Genomic DNA, 18,932 nt, shown 5'->3' with positions numbered 1-18,932 from the left:
CCAAGAAGTCCATGCCATAGCATATGAGAGTCGAAGACTTAATTTCAACAAGCGAGTATTGGACATCTACGAGAAGGAGTTACTAGCTGTCCTACATGCCCTCAACACTTGGAAGCACTCTCTATTGGGGGCTCCATTGATCTTATGAACGGACTCCATTCATCTTACCAATGGACCATGAAAGTTTTAAGTACTTCATGACACAAACCAAGCTCTCTGACAAACAGATGAGCTGGAAAAATTTTCTTTCACAATTCAATTTTCATATTGCTGGTAAGCAGAATCAAGTGGCCGATGCACTATCATGATGTCCGAGGGCAAATGCAGTGTCTATAGCAACTCACAATGATCTATCTTTCATGATAGATCAATACACTACTAACCCTAATTTAAAGACATAATGTCATCCCTTTCCCTAGGGAAGAAAGAGGAATCATTCACCTTGCAAGATGGTTACCTTCTCCATGGAAATAGGCTATGTGTTACTCACTCCCTTTGTGAGAAAGTGATGTATGAATCCCATGCTGCTCCCTATGCGGGGCATAGAGGGATTCAACCTACTCTTCGAGGAGTAGAGATGTATTTTTATTGGCCCAGCTTGAAAGTGGACATACAAGAGTATGTATCCAAATGTGTGATATGCCAAAAGACAAAGTATGATAGAGGGAAGAAACCTGGATTTACTCCAGCCATTGTCAATACCTACTTTTCCATTGGAGAGTATATCCATGGATTTTATCTTTGGATTACCCAAGTCTATCCACGGGAATACAGGAATATGGACAATAGTCGACATGTTTAGCAAGCAAAAACACTTTATTCATGTCAAAAAGACTATCAAGGCACACCAAATGGCAACACTCTTCATATCACAAATTTTCAAACACCATGGATTAACAACATCCATCGTGTTAGATAGAGATCCTAGAATGACCAATAACTTTTGGAAGGGTCTCTTTGTAAATCTAGGTACAAGGTTGAATTTCTCTTTGGCTTATCACCCACAAATAGATGGCCAAAGTGAGATAACTAACCTTATGATTCTCGATCTACTAAAGACCTATGTTACAAAGATCAATGTTTACAATGGGAAAAATATCTACCACTTGTAGAGTATGTGTACAATAATACTATCCATACTACCACGGGAAAGGCACCTTTGAGATCATAGAGGGAAGACCAAAAAGTCCCTTGCTACTTAAAGTACATGGGACGATCTTCTCTACCGATGAGTATAGCCGAGACCTACAAGAATCTTTCCAAAAGATTAAGGAGGCTATATCCATCTCTCAACAAAGGAAAAAAGCTATTGCTGACAAGCACATAAGGGCTTTAACATTCAAAGAAAATGATTGGGTCTTACTCAAGTTTCCCAAGGCTTGATTGAGGCAAACGATAGAAAAAAATCTTACAAGCCATCAAAGGTATTATGCTAAGTTAGCAAAAAGATACTATGGTCCCTTTCAAATATTGAAGCTAATCAATAAGATGTCTTATCAACTCAAGTTTCCCAACCATTGGCTCATACACAATGCTTTTGATGTGAGCCTACTTAAGCCCTACAAAGGAGAGCCACCAAGAGAACCAATTATTGAAGACCCCCAAGAGATCGACGATCAAGAAGAGGTGCTACAAATCGAAGCTATCCAAACGCTTCAACTTTAGGCGTGTTTGTAGAGGTTCTCACCACTCATTTTCCAATTGAATTTCTAAGCGCTTACCAATTAATCTTGGTGAGGATCTTTACCACTATGAATGCAAAGTTTCTCACCAAATCTTTTCTACCTGTTTTCTTAAATGCTTCAACTTTGGGCATGATAAAGACCTTTACCTTTCCATTCAATTTTTCCTTCAATTGATGTCCATACTACATCTAAATTTCTACTACATACGTATTATTAATGCATACATATAGCTAGCTTTTTAAAAATAAGATATATCACTCTAGGGTTTGCTAAAGCTTCTCTGTCTTTGTCTTTGTCTTTGCAGCCTAAGAGACCTTGTCATCAGGGGTGTGAATGGAAGGTTTTGTAGTAGGGTAGAATGCGGGGGGTGTTTGCTAGAGGTCAAGGCACTAAATTCTTGGAGAGTGACGGTCTCTCTGGTGAGCCATTGGGTGACTCCTCCCTCTTTTCCTACGGCCTTTCTTTGCTAGGCCCTAACTTTTTTGGCCTTTCTTTGCTAGGCCCTAACTTTTTGGAGCTAGTGCATGTTTCCTCTCCAGACCTTGCAAAGGGCACCGCTCACTTTTCTGGTGGCAACCTTTGTCCCCTTTGCCTCACAATGTGTGGGTGCATGGATCATCCCAATAGCCTATTCCTTAGTGTTCAGTTGGTTTGGCTCTTGGATGATGGTGATGGCGGTTCTATGGCCTGCAAAACGGTGATGGTTGGGGACCTCAAGCCTCACACATTCTGCAATGACTAGTATTGGATTTCCTTTGGGGGATGATGATGGTGGTGGTTATATGGCCCATTCGGGTCGGTGATGGGGACCTCAAGCCCCACGCATTATGCAACTAGTATTGGTGGGTTCCTTTGGAGGAAGAGCTTGCATGTGGCAAATGGGAATTCTTCCATGGCTGTTGAGGCTTAGCCTAATTTTTTTCTTGTTGATGGTTGGAGATGCACAATGATTCCCTTGTCAACCATGTTCTTTTTTATGGGGGTAAGGACTCCTTCTAAGACTAGTGGTTAGGTGGATTTGGATATTTAGTTACTACTGTAAGCTTGGCTCGAAATGTTGATGATGGTGTAAATCTAGATGCCCTATCTTTGAATGTTGAGCATGGCTTATCAAGTAATTTTTTTAGTTCTACTAATACAATCTATTTCACTATTGTGAGTATGGCCAATAAATAAATAAATATTAAGCAGCATAAGTGATAGGCTTCTGACATGTGTCCGTCTTTACCCTTTTGTGAGAGCTTTAGGTAATTAATAAATGCAACTAAACTCTCATTGGACCCCTTTGCCTCCTGGCCAATAGGAATCAGGCAAGCCATTGGGCTACTGAATGCTCATTGGTCCCCTTGGGAGATTGTCCAATAGTCTTCTAGAGAGCTTAATTCTTATTGGTTCTTGCATTAAGTATTTTTAAATTAATTAAACTAGATTTACTCTAGCCTAATTCTCATTGGTCCACCTCCATGGCCATCCAATAGGATTTGAGTACACCTTGTGGGCTTCTGGCCTTGGGAGCTGACATGTGTCCCTCTTTCCCCTTGTGTACAAATGAAGCATGTGAGTGTGTGTGGGTGTTTCTCCCTCATCCCCTACTTCTTGGGCTTGCCCCTTGTGATGTAGGGCTTGACAAAGACTTTTTGGGGCACACTCAAAGCATCCAATTCCCCTAATGTTTGACCTTTGGACACAACCTTTGAATTTTGGAACCTTAGCATTTTGGAAGTCTTAATGGGCTGAACCTTAGGGTCTTTTGAGCCCATTGTTGCACATAGCTCTTTTGCAGATGCCCCCCCCCCCCCCCCCCCCCTTTGGATCCCTATTTTCCCTCCTTTGGATCCCTAGTGTGGCCGGTGTGCTAGCTTAACCAATATTCTAGCTTTTTCTCCCCTGGCACTCCCCATATTAAATGATCAGTTTAACATGAAAAATCATTTAGGAGAATTAGATATTGATTATTATGACATTACCTCTCTCTTAAAATCATAGTCATCCTCGACTATGGGTAGAGAAGATAAAGTATATTCATTAGTCCTTTTCATAGCAGGTAGAGGATCCCTATGTTACCCTACGACATCGTTCCAAAATGGATGACTAGTCCATTTGGCGCTTGAGAGCCTAAGCTGCCGCAAGCATGTCTTCACATTAGTCCTATCAGTCTTCCATAGTAGAGTGACAAGCTCTACTTGGTGTTCGGGAGACGTCGTCTCCGCAAACTTGATCTAAGCATGCATACTACTTCATTTTTGTGCACAATAAAGAAAAAGAGAGTCTTATAAGACAAAAACTTTGTTCATTTTAAACATTTGTACATTTGCTTACTCTAGGGAAGCATTGTAAGCATTGACAAGGTTTAGGTTATCCTTTAATTGTATGCCTTGCATCCATATAGCTGTTGGGGTATAAAGCCCAATGTGGTCGCCCAGGTAAGTGGGCGGGCCGCCAGGTATGTACACATATTCTTTTGTAAAAACCTAATAAGAACTCACTATGCTCTACACATCACAGTGGGAAATTTGTGGATGTATGACTTTGTGGGAAGTCTATGTACTATCAGATTTACTGCAGCCTTTGTTGAGGGTCGAGTGAGGTTTTATTGAGCTGGGGGATTCTCGAATGTTGAGATCCTTTCGGTGATACAGGTCTTGGAGCGATCCCTCGAGCACCCTTATATAGGCAGCTAGGATGTATTGACTGTGAGTTAGACAGTTGGGATTGCATCTTTGCTTTACTGCCGTTGATGCATTGTCACAGTCTATGCTTACAGGACAGTGAGAGACAGTACAGGTGCAGGACAGGTTTACCCGCAGCTTACAGTGTCAGAGAGACAGTGTTTTTTTGAGCTGTTTTTTGGTCTATTTTTTGAGTACACCAGAGCCATTTTACAAAGGAGACTCTACCAAAATTTATGCAGAATCTGAAGCTTTCTTGGTTCATTTGACAGGTTGATATTGGTTCAGAGGTCAGTTTACAGGGGAAACTTTGCCGAATTTTTCCCAGGAAAGTAAACCACTGTGAAGCGTAGCTATGGCTGGATCACAGGACACTGCTGTTTACAATATCAAGAAGCTGGATGGAACCAATTTCCCATTGTGGAAGAAGCAGATTTGGCACGTGTTGGTACAAAAGAAGCAGATAAAACCTATAAAGCTCAAGGGGATAAAACCAGAAGATATGGACGAAGATGAATGGAGCGAAATGGATGAATTGGCACTTTCTACCATTATGCTGACTTTGGCAGAAAGCGTTTACTTCAATGTAGCAGACGAGATGTCGGCTTATCAAGCATGGTTAAAGCTGAGTGATCTTTATGAGAAGCAGAGTGCAGCTTCACAGGTATACTGGCTTAAGAAGCTTGTTGACTTGAAGATGAAAGAAGGGACACCTATGTCCAATCATCTGAATGAATTCAACACAATCTATAGTCACTTGTCAGCTCAAGGTGTCAAGTTTGATGAACCTGTTAGAGCTATGCTCCTGTTGATCACATTGCCGGAAAGTTGGGACACTTTTTGCATAGCTTTGAGTAATTCTGCACCTCCAGATGGTTTGAACATAGCAGGTGTAGAAGGAAGTCTGCTTACTGAAGAAACCACTAGAAAGACAATGGACAAAGGCAAAGGAACAGCCTTAGTTGTCAGGAGAAGGACCAAAGAAAAGTACAAAGGTGGAAAGAGGAATCAGTCTCGTAGCAAGTCCCGCAGTGCTAAAGGCAAGAGTGACATAGAATGCTACCATTGTGGAAAGAAGGGTCACATGAAAAGAGACTGCAGAGAATGGAAAGCAGAAAAAGGCAAAGAGAAAGCTGAAGACCATGGTGAGAAGAACAAGTCTTCAGTGAAGATTCAAGAAATAAATGTGACAAACACTGTTGTAGAGCATGACAGTCTAGTGTCAGGAGACATCTACTTCTTGAATAATACAATGGACTCAGCTCTTCTTACAGCATCTGATGGAAATGCACTGAGTGACTGGATTATAGACTCAGGGGCATCACTTCATGTGTCTCCAAACAAGGAGTGGTTTACCTCTTATGTGACCACTCAAGATCATGTTCGGCTAGGCAATGGGCAAACATGTGAGATCTTAGGTGTTGGAGATGTTCAATTGAAGTTTCAGAATGGATCTTCTTTCACGCTGAAGAATGTGAGACATGTTCTCGCAATTACAAAGAGCTTGATCAGCACAGGTTTACTTGATGATGCTGGCTACGTCACCACTTTTGGACAGAACATGTGGAAGATATCCAAGGGTTCTATGACAGTAGCACATGGAGTAAAGTCTGGAGGACTTTACATGATTTATGTATCAAATGTCTCTAAAAATGTAATCAATGTAACCGAGCAGCCGAACGTTTCTTTGTGGCATAGCCGATTAGGACATATGTCCAAGAAGAGAATGGAAATCTTGTCTCGTTCTAGTTATTTGCCTGGCTTTTCATTTAATGATTTTGAATTCTGTGAACATTGTCTGTATGGTAAGCAAACATAGCAGCCACATAAGCATAGAAGCAGTAGAAGAGATACACAGTTGGCACTTGTTCATAGTGATTTGTGTGGACCTATGCCTAACCTATCTCTAGGGGGAGCTTCTTACTTTATGACATTTATAGATGATTACTCGAGGAAAGTATGGGTTTACTTTCTCAAGCACAAGGATGAAGCGTTTAGTGTTTTCAAAACGTTTGTGACACTTGTGGAGAATCAGAGTGGCAAGAAGCTTAAATGCGTACGCACTGACAATGGTGGAGAGTATGTTTCAAAGGCCTTTCAGGACTTTTGTGAGTCAAAAGGTATAAAACATGAACTTACTGCTCCTTACAATCCTCCTCAAAATGGTGTTGCTGAGAGGATGAATAGGACCATACAAGAGAAGGTCAGAAGTATGTTGTCTAATGCACAACTGCCAAATGGGTTTTGGGCTGAAGCTGTATCAACAGCTGTTCATCTTGTAAATAGATCTCCTAGCAAGGTTTTGCAGAAGGATTCAGTGCCAGAGATGGTATGGTCAGGCAAAATGCCCTCATACAAGCATCTCAGAGTCTTTGGCTGTGAGGCATATACTCACGTTCCAAAGGAATTTAGGAACAAACTTGAGCCAAAGAGTAGAAAGTGCATCTTTCTAGGCTATGGTAATTCTGGTGAGATGGGGTACAGACTTTGGGATCCCGAATCCAGAAAGGTTGTCCGCAGCAATGATGTTCACTTTAATGAATCCAAATATCATTCTAAACCAGAGAGGGTTGAAGAGATTAGAAGAGTTTTCTTCCAAGAAGATGGACCTGCACGTGCAAGACAAAATGTCAGGGCTCAAGAGGAGCAAGGACAGGATAGAGTGGAACCACAGGTTGTGGCTGAGCCTGAGCCACCTATTGTGCGTAGATCTGGACGTGTCATGCGACCTCTTGATAGGTTTGTTCCATCTATGAACTATGTCATGTTGACTGATTGCAATGAGCCTTCATGTTACAAGGAAGCAGTGCAAATGAAGGACTCCGGGAATTGGCAATTGGCCATGCAGTCAGAGATGACAGCTCTGCATGTAGTGGGAGTAGTAAGTCGATACATGTCAAACCCAGGCAAGAAACATTGGGAGGCAGTGAAAGGAATATTGAGATACCTGAAAGCTACAAAGAGTATGCATATATGCTATGGGAGTCAGGAGCTAAGTGTAAAGGGTTTTACAGACTCAGATTATGCAGGTGACTTAGACAACCGAAGGTCTACGTCAGGGTATGTCTTTACATTGGTTGGTGGAGCAGTATCATGGCGTTCTAGATTACAAGATTGTGTTACTCAGTCTACTACAGAGGCTGAATATGTTGCAGCATCAGAGGCATGCAAAGAATCAATTTTGCTTAATCGCCTAGTAACGGATTTGGGAATCAAAGAAGAGATGCCTGTGTTATATTGTGATAGTCAAAGTGCTATACAATTGGCTCGCAATCCAGTTTATCACTCAAAGACAAAGCATGTGGATGTGAAGTATCATTTCATCAGGGAAATGCTCGAGGATAAGCAACTTCAGCTTGTCAAAGTTCACACCACAGAAAATCCTGCTAATCTACTTACAAAAGGACTTCCCTCAGAGAGCTTTGCGCATTTTTGCAAGCAGTTAGGTGTAGGGTAGTACATCACTTCTCTACATCTCTTGTATATTAGCTTGTATAGTAGCTTCTCTCACACTTAAAGTACCACATTGGACTTTAAGTGGGAGGTTGTTGGGGTATAAAGCCCAATGTGGTCGCCCAGGTAAGTGGGCGGGCCGCCAGGTATGTACACATATTCTTTTGTAAAAACCTAATAAGAACTCACTATGCTCTACACATTACAGTAGAGCGAGTTCACCATATCGTCGTGCTCTTCTTCTCGCACTCTCTCTCGCGTCGCACTTCCGCTCGTACGCCTTCAATAGCATCTTCAAAAGGATAATTCTTAAACTTAATAAGATATCGTCGGATAGTCTTACCGCCTCTTAGTACCTTGTCTTCATGTCGGAGAATGGACTCGGGCTGTAGCACCTCTTCTTGGTCCTCGATCTCCGGTGGGTCTTCAACAGTTGGTTCTTGAGGTGGATCTCCTTTGTAAGGCTTTAATAGGTTCACATGGAAAGCATTGTGTATGAGCCAATGGTTGGGCAGCTTGAGTTGATAGGCCATCTCATTGATTGGCCTAAGAATTTGGAAGGGACCATAGTACCTTTTTGCTAACTTAGCATAGTACTTTTGGTGTCCCGTAGGATTCTTGCCTGTCGTGTGCCTTAATCGATCCTTGGGAAATTTGAGTAAGACCCAATCATTTTATTTAAAGGCTTGGGCTCTTCTGTGCTTGTCAACAACAGCCTTCTGCCTTTGCTGTGAGATAGAGATAGCATCCTTAATCTTTTGGAAAGATTCTTGTAGGTCTCGGCTATACTCATCTGCAGTGAAGATCTTACCGTGTACCTTAAGTAGCAAGGGAGTTTTTGATCTTCCCACAATTACCTCAAAAGGTGCTTTTCCTATGGAAGTATGTACAGTGTTATTGTAGGCATACTCCACTAAGGGTATATACTTCTTCCATTGGGATCTTTGATCTACTTCCGTTACATAGGATTTTTGTAGATCGAGAATTGTTAGGTTAGTTATTTCACTTTGGCCATCCGTTTGCGGGTGATAGGCCAAAGAGAAGTTTAGCTTGTTTCTAAATTCTCAAAGAGACCCTTCCAAAAATTACTGGTCATTCTAGGACCTCTATCCAACACTATGGACATTGGCAAGCCTTGGTACTTGAAGATTTGTGAAATGAAGAGGGTTGCCATTCGATGGGCTTTGATAGTCTTTTTGACAGGTATAAAATGAGCTTGTTTACTGAACCTGTCTACTATCATCCATATTCCCGTATTCCCACGGATAGACTTAGGAAATCCAAAGATAAAATCCATGGATATGCTCTCCCATGGTGAATTAGGGATTGGCAAAGGTTGAAGCAATCCAAGTTTCTTCCCTCTATCAAACTTCGTCTTTTGGCATACCACACATTTAGAAACATACTCTTGTATGTTTGTTTTCATGGTAGGCCAATAGAAATATGTTTCAATCCCCTTTAGGGTAGACTAAATCCCTCTATGCTTTGCATAAGGAGGAGCATGAGATTCATACATTACTTTCTCACGTAGTGAGCTAGTAATGCATAGTCTATTGCCGTAGAGAAGATAACCATCTTGTAAAGTAAATGGTTCCTCTTTCTTCCCTAGTGCAAGGGCTGAAATCACATCTCTAAAATTGGGATCAATAGCATACTCATCTATCATAGAAGATAGGTCATTGTGAGTTGCTATGGAAACCGCATTCACTCTCGACCGTCTTGAGAGTGCATCGGCTACTTGATTATGCTTGCTAGCAATGTGAGCAATATGAAAACAAAATTGCGAAAGGAAATTTTCCCACCTCATTTGTTTGTCGGAGAGCTTGGTCTGCGTCATGAAGTACTTAAGACTTTGGTGATCCGTTCGTAGTTCCTTTTCATATATGCCTAGAGCTTGCTCCTTTGACTTTCAGAGCCTATGGCGTGCCCTTCTTGAAGCAAAACAACCCCAAGGAAATCACCACAAGCATCACATTGGACCGCAAATGGCTTTGAGAGATCCGGTAGTGTAAGCACAGGTTGAGAGGTAAGCTTTTCTTTAAGCTTTTTGAAAGCATTGTTCTCCTTGGCAGACCATGTGTACCTAACGTTCTTCTTTGTTAGATCATGTAATGGTCCTGCTATTAGTGAGAACTTTTCTATGAAGCGTCTATAGTATGCATACATACCTATAAATCCTCTTAATTCATGAAGATTCCTTGGTTTAGACCATCCTTTTATTACCTCTAGCTTTGATGGATCCATTTGGATGCCATCTTGAGAGATAATGTGACCTAAATACTAAATCTCTTGTAAGAAAAATTCACTTTTCTGTCGATTAACATAAAGTTTATTCTCTCTTAGAACTTGAAATATTACCTGGAGGTGTTGCTTATGTTCGTCTAATGAATTAGAGTAGATGATGATATCATCAAAGAACACTTCTGTAAAGGTTTGTTGAGGCCTGAATAACTTCTCCATCAAGCGGTTGAATGTGGCTGGTGCATTGGTCAAGCCAAAAGGCATGACAATGTATTCGTAAATACCAAATGTAGTGTGAAATGTGGTCTTTACAATGTCTTGATCAACTATCCTTATTTGATGATAGCCACTTTTTAGATCAATCCTACTGAAGTAGGTGCACCCTTGTAGCTTATCAAATAGGTCTTTGTTGGACGGGAAGCGACTCACACACCCATGAAGTGCATGCAAACACTACCTAGATCAACATAATGTCAATCGAGGACACAGATGACACGATAGGCACACGGAGGAAATCTCTTAAGCTTGTCAGGCTGAGACCATCCTACACATACAACACTCAGGAAGGCCAACTAAACCACAATCAAGAACCTCACTGCTCTCAACTACACCACCTAGCCACATACACACATGCGGAAGGTAACTCACCTAATCATGCCAGATTCGTACGAAACTTAAGGAACACCATCCCCTCACTAGGATACACCTGTCCCTAAGCTTCTACACTCAAAACCCTCACTCAAAACCCATCTGCGGAAAACGCGTAGGATGACAGAGCTGAATTTTGAAAGTGCCCGAAACTGAAATTTATGAGTACCTATGCGTAGTTTATGTCGCCACGATTCTATAGACTACTAGCACGCAGAAAACAGACATCGTTTGATACACTTACGACCACAATTAGCTCGTAGATGCGTCGGCGTGTGCGCTTCGTCTCGCGGGGAATGCTTGGCGTTGTCAAGTAGCTCTCCTCGAGCCTACCGCAATGGTGCAGTCGGATCTCCAATGTGTTGAGCGAGCCAGGCGTAGCGAGAGGATGAAGCTCACGCTCACTCTCTTTCTCTCTCTCACACACAGTAGACGGCAGTGCTAAAACTTGATTATGATAAAAGTCCTCTTTACAAAATGACCTAGGTACCTTATATACTAAGGCTACCTTAGGTTTAACCAAAAATGGGGTTGAAAGGGTCAAATGGCTTTGTATTTACAATCTAGAAGTGCCATTGCACCCCGGCTTCTGAAACTAGAATAACTACTCATTACAAATGACGTTTATATCCATAATCCGCAGCATTTCATAACTCGCAAAAGATAAGACGTAGAAGGAATATGTACAAGAGGATGGTGATAGGTGTCTTTAGATTAGGGTCTAAAACCTGGATGACCAAAGGAAAAAAACCCCGGTGGGGAAAAAAAAAGCCTTTGGTATACGCTCTTATTGGAGTCGAGTAGTTGAACGTGAAGTACATGTTCATGAAAGGTGAGTGCTTGGGTGAAACACGGAAAGAGTGCCTGATGCAAGTGCCAATTATGGGACACTCTATATGCATATGAGAAATTTGTCAACAAAAGCATGCAATGGGAAAGAAGGAGATGATGGGTGTTTCGAGGAATAAATGTAGCACATGTGACATCAAAAGATGTCTCAATAGCTTCCACCTTTCCAAGAAGGGTTTTCGATGTAGAAGTTTCTCCACACTTATCTCACTGTGCTCAGTACGTGAGTGTCTTTTGGACCTTCTCCTTCACTTCACCAGACTTAAGTACTTAGACTTCGACTCTTTTGCTCACCTATACCAGCATGAGAGACACAACGTAAATATGCTCAACTCTTCCAGCTTGAGCAGTACCTAGAATAGCTAAGATGCTTAGACCACAGAGAATATTACTTGAAGCTTTGGGACTAACACCTCACTCATTTTGTGACGTAGCTACTCGACTCTGACTTGTATGACTTGTCGGTTGCATGTTGACACTGCTTTGTGACAAGTTCTTCGGCTGTTGTAGTGGCTGCTGAGACATACTTCATGAAGTTTCATCGTTTTCCCCTACCTTCTTCTCTTTGTAGTGCTCAGGCGTCTCGTCAGTCTATTCTTCATGTGGATTATGGATTTTTTTATTTTTTATTTTAATAATAAACAAAGAAAATCTTAAAACTTAACAAAAAAAAAATCATTCAAATAGAAATCTAAATGCTATGTACACTATACACATGTCCCTAGGGGCTCATATATGGATTTTGTCCCCATACTCCTCTGTAACTCTACTATGAGGGCATATACTCTAAATTTCGTCAAAAATTTATCACAATAAAACGCAAAAAATCAATGCATCTCACAAAACATTGCCCTCTAATAGTCATAATGTTAGGTCCGCATTCAGAATGCCTCCCCCCTTCCTATTTGGAGTCATCCTTTACGACAGGGTATCGCAAAGGGTATGTGTTGTGCTTGGGCAAAAAGTTGTGCCTATGCAGGCCTTGTAATGTAGCCCTATTATGCATACACAGTCAATGCATGGAAAAGATTTATGTTGTGCAAGATGTGGGTATAAGCAATTTGCTTATTGGCATTTGTTGGCGAGGCTTCCTATTCTAAGCAATGTAATGGTCTCTGAAGCTCCTATATCCTTGCTTGATTGAAGCGACTTGCTCTCTTCTAACTGTACTGTAATCGTAGGAAGAATTGTAAGAATTCAAGCGGCGATGCATTGACAACAGTTTTGTTGATCTTCTTTGGGACCCATTTCTTTGCGATTATTGGTTGTTTTGTTGCTGACGCTCGTTTGGGAACCCATACTTGCGAATACTTTGTTTGTGTTTGAAGAGACTTCTTTGGGATCCACCTTTTTGTTGTGTGAGTCGACAGTGGTCTTTGCTTCGGCCCTTGTACGCTTGGTTGGTGACGGGATTCAGGCTTTGAAAGTTGATCCTATGGTTGTTTTGGAATCCAAATGAATTCCTGACTTTTTTGTGCTTGAATCAACTTCTTTGGAGCCCAAACCTGAGTTGTGAAAGCTTGCGACTTTGTGATATTCTTACCCATTCGTGCACGCTTTCCTTTTTTTTGTTTTGGTGTTGGATCTTGTGATTTGTCATTAGATATCTTTGTCTTCTTGATCCATTTCTGTTTTTGGCTGATCTGGCTTTTTGGTATCCAGATTTGTCGAGCTTTTTGGCTTTGACTTGTTGTCCTGTTCTTTTGACCTATCATGGTTGTTGCTGAAGGGGTTGGTGATAGTGATGGTCTAAGTTGATGATAAGGGATGTCGTAAGATTCATCACTATCGCTACTATCCTCAGCAAGGTTGACTTCTTGTACTTTCCCTTGATTTTTTGGCTGGTAGTGGAAATTTACTGTCTGTTTGCTCGTGGGTGGTAGTTTCTTGGAGGACTTTTCTAGCCCATTGATTAGAGCATTGTTAGCTCGTTGCTCTGGTCGTATTCCTCCTAGCTGAGTCTTTGCATCCTTATTAGGAGCCCTGTATGAGGATGCTTGTGGTGGTTGTGTCTTCATTGAGGACTTTGGAATCCACTTTTGATGCACTTTATTCGTGTAGCAATGACATTGATTCTTGGGTCGTTGATCTTCTTGAAGCTCGAAGTGTTCTAATAGTCATAGAACTCGTCGTCTTCTTCATCTTTTGATTCTCCACATTTCTTTGTTTGATCCTTATTTCGAGAGCTTGTTGATGTCTGGTTCTCTTCGTTTTGCTGGATTACACTCAGTGCAAAATAAGGAACGACATCATAGCCATTTTCATCACAAAACTTTGTTGTGGGAGCATCCTCCACGGCGCACATGTCCAGAGCAGCCAAGATGTGTTCCCATCCAAAAGGCTCTAACTCTTCTTCAGGAAATGGTTCTAGGATATAGTCCATATCCTCTATAACACGTTCTAGGATACATTCCTCACGTTTCAAGATACCACATTGTGAAGCTCCACACATCCACAGGTCTTTAGGCTTACCTAACCAAGCTGGAAGTTCTGATCCTGCTACTGTGGCGGAATCAAACTCCTCAATTGGTGTTCTTGTCACATCCCTATAGCTATGGTCCCTCAAGTTTACCTTTGTTATGGTTTCCATATGTCTCAGGTATATATGGTCATAACCCTAATCTTGGACCATTTTCAATTGTCGCATGAATGGTCTTCCCAGAATGATTTCATAGTTGTTCTTCTTGCCAAAGTCAACAACAGCAAAAGTGTGTTCATATTCAATGCCATAAGAAGTAACAAGTACTTTTTCTAGCAGTCCTAGGGGCTTTTCCTTGTGTCCGTCTGCAAGCTGCAGGGTCATTCGTGTGGATCTCAAGGCAGGTTTTCCCCATTTTTTCCAAACCTCTTTGGTTGCAATGGCCACACCAGCTCCACTGTCAAGGATTGCCATGGTTTTTACACCATTGAATTCCACAGGAAGGGTGGTGTTTCCATCTTCTCCCTCGTAATACTCGCCTACCTTGTTTTATGGAACTGGCCTAGTATTTAGTTGAGGCATTTCAAGCTCTTTGATGCCTTCCTCGATTTGAGTCATTGGGGTTTTTACACCAAATTTCTCTAGACATTTACCCACATTAGCCCACATGTTTGGTCTTATTCTGAGCAACTCGGCTAACATTATTGTACAGGTGACTGGGGTAGATAGAATATCTACTAGCCCCTTTGAATCGATGGCCTTGTTGGGAGACAGTCTCTGTGATGGGAGTGCAACCACATCTGACTTGGTTTCGTACTCTCCCATGTAGGACGGTAGTGTTCTTAGAGAATGGGATTGACTATCCATAGATTGTAAAGATCCTTTGTCGCCCCAACACGATTGCACATCTAGATTCATTTGAGATCCAGTCTCAAATTCCTCTATTGGTGGTAGAAACACTCCTCGTTCATCACCAGTCTTGTCTACTCGTCTTCTTAGGTCATCGGCTTCATTGGCCTCTCTGACTTGTTTCCACAATTCATCAAGACCATCTATCTCTTTACAATCCTTAGGTATAGCTTGGTGAAATCCCTCGGAAGAGTTATCCGTGGTATTCAGTACTATCCTTGGTTCTAATGCTGGTTCTTTAAGGTTTGGTCTGTGCTCATGACTAGATTCTGGCTCTTTTAGTTCCTGGTTTGGTGGGATTACTTGTGTTGGCATGACGCGGATCACATCCTCAGGTTTTGCAACTGGTGGTTCTAGTAAAGATTGGGCTGTTTGAATAATTTTCCTGCACATTTCCAATCTTTGCTTTTCTAATTCCGCATAGGGATATGTCATCCACCTCTGTTCTTGGGTTTGGTTTTTTTTGAGCCTCGCATCATAGGCTTTCAAGAGGGCATCTAATGTCTCATTAACCTTCTCTGCCAACACAGATCCTCCTGAACTAGCACTTCTCGGTTTCTCATCCATGGATGGTTCTTCTAGAGGTTTAACCATCTGTGTAAGAGAAGGTGCCTCCTTTTCCTCATGTTATTTTATCTTCTCCTTAGCTTCGGTAAGCTTCTTAGCTAGGGATTTTTGCTCTCGTTCCCTGCGAGCTTTCATCCTAGTTTTTCTAGATTTCCAACTATTTCGTTTGCTCTTGGTTTTCTGACTAGGTGCGTCTGTCTTTGGTCCCTCATCTGTCTTTGGACTCGTGTCACTTTCCATGTTCTTTGTCTCTGGATTCTCATCAGCTTTCTTTTGAGCTTGTGCTCTCGTAACTACTTGAATTGGTACAACATTTTCATTTTCTGAGCTACTAGGTAGCTGAAAAATCCCTGATACATTTGTCGTGATTTTCCTGATTTGGTTTGGGTTTTTCGGGCATTCGGGGATCAAGTGAGTGATGCCACAGTGAAGACAATAAGCATTTACTTCAGTGATCTCCGTATGAGGACATTGTTTGACCAAGTGGTTGTCACGACTTTTGTGACAATCTGTCTCTGGTTGAGGAGATTCTTTTAGCATTTCCTCTTGGCTATAAGCAAGATTTGACCTAGATAAGCCGCTATTTGCAATGAATTGCAATGTCCTTTCATCCATTTCATACCTTCTTTCTTTCGATTGAAACCCAGGAGGTGGAGGTTGTACCGGCCTCACCACTCCATGTGTTTCTCTCACCTTTTGTTGCTCCAAAGGGTAGTACTCACTTTGGTTGCTATACCACATTGTAGCTGGTACTGGCGTTGGTTTATTTGATGCTTCCATCATTGGCATGTATCTCATGTCTACCGGCATTCTAGCACCTGGCAGCGGAGGTTGTTGTCCTAAGACAAGCTGTGGCCTTAAAACTCCTACTGGTCTTGGCGCATTCCCCGTAATGTATCTAGGTGGAGTAGGTGCTTCTGGAACAGGTTGTACATACCTCTCCCTAGCATTTTCCATGCTATAATAGCACTCTTCCCCCGTATGGTTTGTCCATTTTCTCTCAATTTCACACCACTTTGGCTCTCCGGAATCAGACCTTACAAGAGGAATCAACCTCTTGACCAAGTCGTCGATAAGCTTTTCTTGATCAATAGGTGTCGTTGGCTTGGCAATGGACTCACTTATCTGTGAAACACTGTGCTGAGAGGATGTGTCATCTCCTTGACTCTTTAAGTCCTTTTCTTTGTATGCCTCACAATTATCCACTAGATAAAGAGCTTCTTTGATCAACTCGTTTAGCGTCATCCTCCTTATCATATGCAGATCCTTCTGAAGGCCCTCATCTCTCATTCCCTGGATAAAGATCAGCATCAGTCGTGCTTGTGTAGGTAATTCCGCTCTCGGATAGAGCTTAACATATCTCTTGAGTCGTAATGATGCTTTGCGTACTGATTCATTCTCTTTCTGTTTGAATCTATGGATTTGTGAGACCATGTTGTGAGCAATGCCTTTTGGCAAGAATTCTTCAATAAACTCCTCAAACAGCTCATCTAGGGTCTCAAATTCCCATTTTTCCACCGAGTCGAACCATGTAGCTACATCATCTTCTAGAGTCAATCCAAATCCCGCAAACTCTGTCGCAAAATCTGAAACTTCCTCTGCTCTAATCACTCTTCTAAAAGCCGCTACGTGATCTCTCGGATCTTCATCTCTGGAGTATTTTCTGTTTACCCATTTCTGGACTAGGGATGGTCTAACTTGTTGATTGTCTACAAGTATAACCAGAGACTCTCCCAATCCTTCTCTCGTTATCGCTCTCGAAGGGAATACTGGTGGCTCTCTTCTTGGAACTCCTATAGGAATTCTCGTGTTTGGTGGAGGCATTTGTGGTCCTTCATTGACCAAATATCCGCCTCTTTCTAGTACAGTCTGTGGATTTGTGCTTTCTACAACTCTGTATTCTCGTCCATACTTGTCGACAACTATAGATCTCCATTGACAGTTGACTCCGTATGTGTAGACATATAAGAGCTTGTAATCCGTTATCTCTTCTAGGTATGGATCTGAGCACCTATAAAGATTGACCTCATTGTCGTCAATGTATCTATATAGTCCTTCACTCTCATGACCAATCATCCAAACTCTCTCAACAAGATGGGTCTTTATCAATTGCAAGTTTGGAAGATCGATTGTGGGAGGATATTCCTCTATCGTAGGGATCTCCAAGCTTGTGTAAGCTGCGTTTGAATCTAGGGTAGACATGATTTCTGGGCTTAAGAGCTTTTGCTTGGTTCAAGTAGACTTATTCCACTGTGTTCAAGTGCTTTGGTTAGGGAAAAGTTGAAACTATGTCCAAAACCGCAACCGTTTCGTCACAATTCTTGCAAATTGTTTCTTTTAGACACCCTTGACTTCCGGATGAATTTTGAGGCCTCAAACGATGTTTTTTTTCAAAGTCAAACAAAATGGTTTCCGAAGGCATACATTTAGTTCATGTTTTGTTCTAAGATCTGTAGGGCCGCTCTCAGGCTACGTTTTGATATAAAAACTTTTCCGATCCGATACCGTTTGTGAAAGTTATGGCCAAAACAGTGAAATGCAGTTTGGACTGGTCAGAATGAGTCCAAGTTCAATTTTGAAAAAATATTTGGGATCTCTGTGACACTGTGAACACTTCTGTATGGTCAAAAGAACAGTTGAGACATCCTACGCGTAGGATGTATTTTTGCTCAGAATGACTTGAAATTTTCACCCTAGCTTCTTCTTGATGTGCTGATCACAGTGGTGTGCTCATAAGTTGGTTTGGAGTGCTAAATCAAGCTGGAGACATCCTACGCGTAGGATGTCTTTTTGCTTTGTTTCAGCTCAAACTTGCACTGTAGCTTCCCCTTGATGTGCTCAACTCACAACTATTTTTACTTTTTGATTCTGACAGCTATAGGTTGGTCAAATGATCAAGAATCTGTTCCAAAAGCCTGATGTCTGTTTTGATGAATTCCTAAGTCAAATCAACTCCAAATTGGACCAAATTTGACTAGGAGGCTTGCCTAAGGCTATACAACACCCTGCTATGGTCACAGTAGAACTTTGGTTTCAGAATTATGCCTTAGACATACTATGCATAGGATGTCTAACTGCTCAGAATTGCCCCAAATTTGAACCACAGACTCTCCTTATGGTGCTGATCACAGTGGTATGCTCAAAATTAAGTTTGGAGTGCAAAATCACACATATAACATCCTACGCGTAGGATGTCTCTTTGGCCTGTTTGACCCCAAACTTGTCCCATAGCTTCCCCTTGATGTCAGTAACCCATTGGTATGCTTAGATTTGAGTTTGGATCTCAAAAGACCCAAATTTTAGCTGTTCTTGCCTTTTTCATTCAAAAGTGTTAAAGTCCGCTTTGAACCCAATTTTCTCACCCAAATGAGGTGAAACCCCTTTCAGTCACTCAATACAACATTTAGAACATGCCTATGGAGTCATCCTATAGTTTGGTCTCAAAATTAGGCCTTGGATACAATTTGGGTAGGATGTCTGGCAATTCTCGTC

The sequence above is a fragment of the Adiantum capillus-veneris genome, chromosome 8 (assembly GCF_014529385.1).
Source record: "Adiantum capillus-veneris isolate H3 chromosome 8, ASM1452938v2, whole genome shotgun sequence".
In the NCBI taxonomy this organism is placed as follows: Eukaryota; Viridiplantae; Streptophyta; class Polypodiopsida; order Polypodiales; family Pteridaceae; genus Adiantum; species Adiantum capillus-veneris.
The sequence above is the reverse complement of the archived record's forward strand: the minus strand, read 5'-3'. Positions refer to the sequence as shown.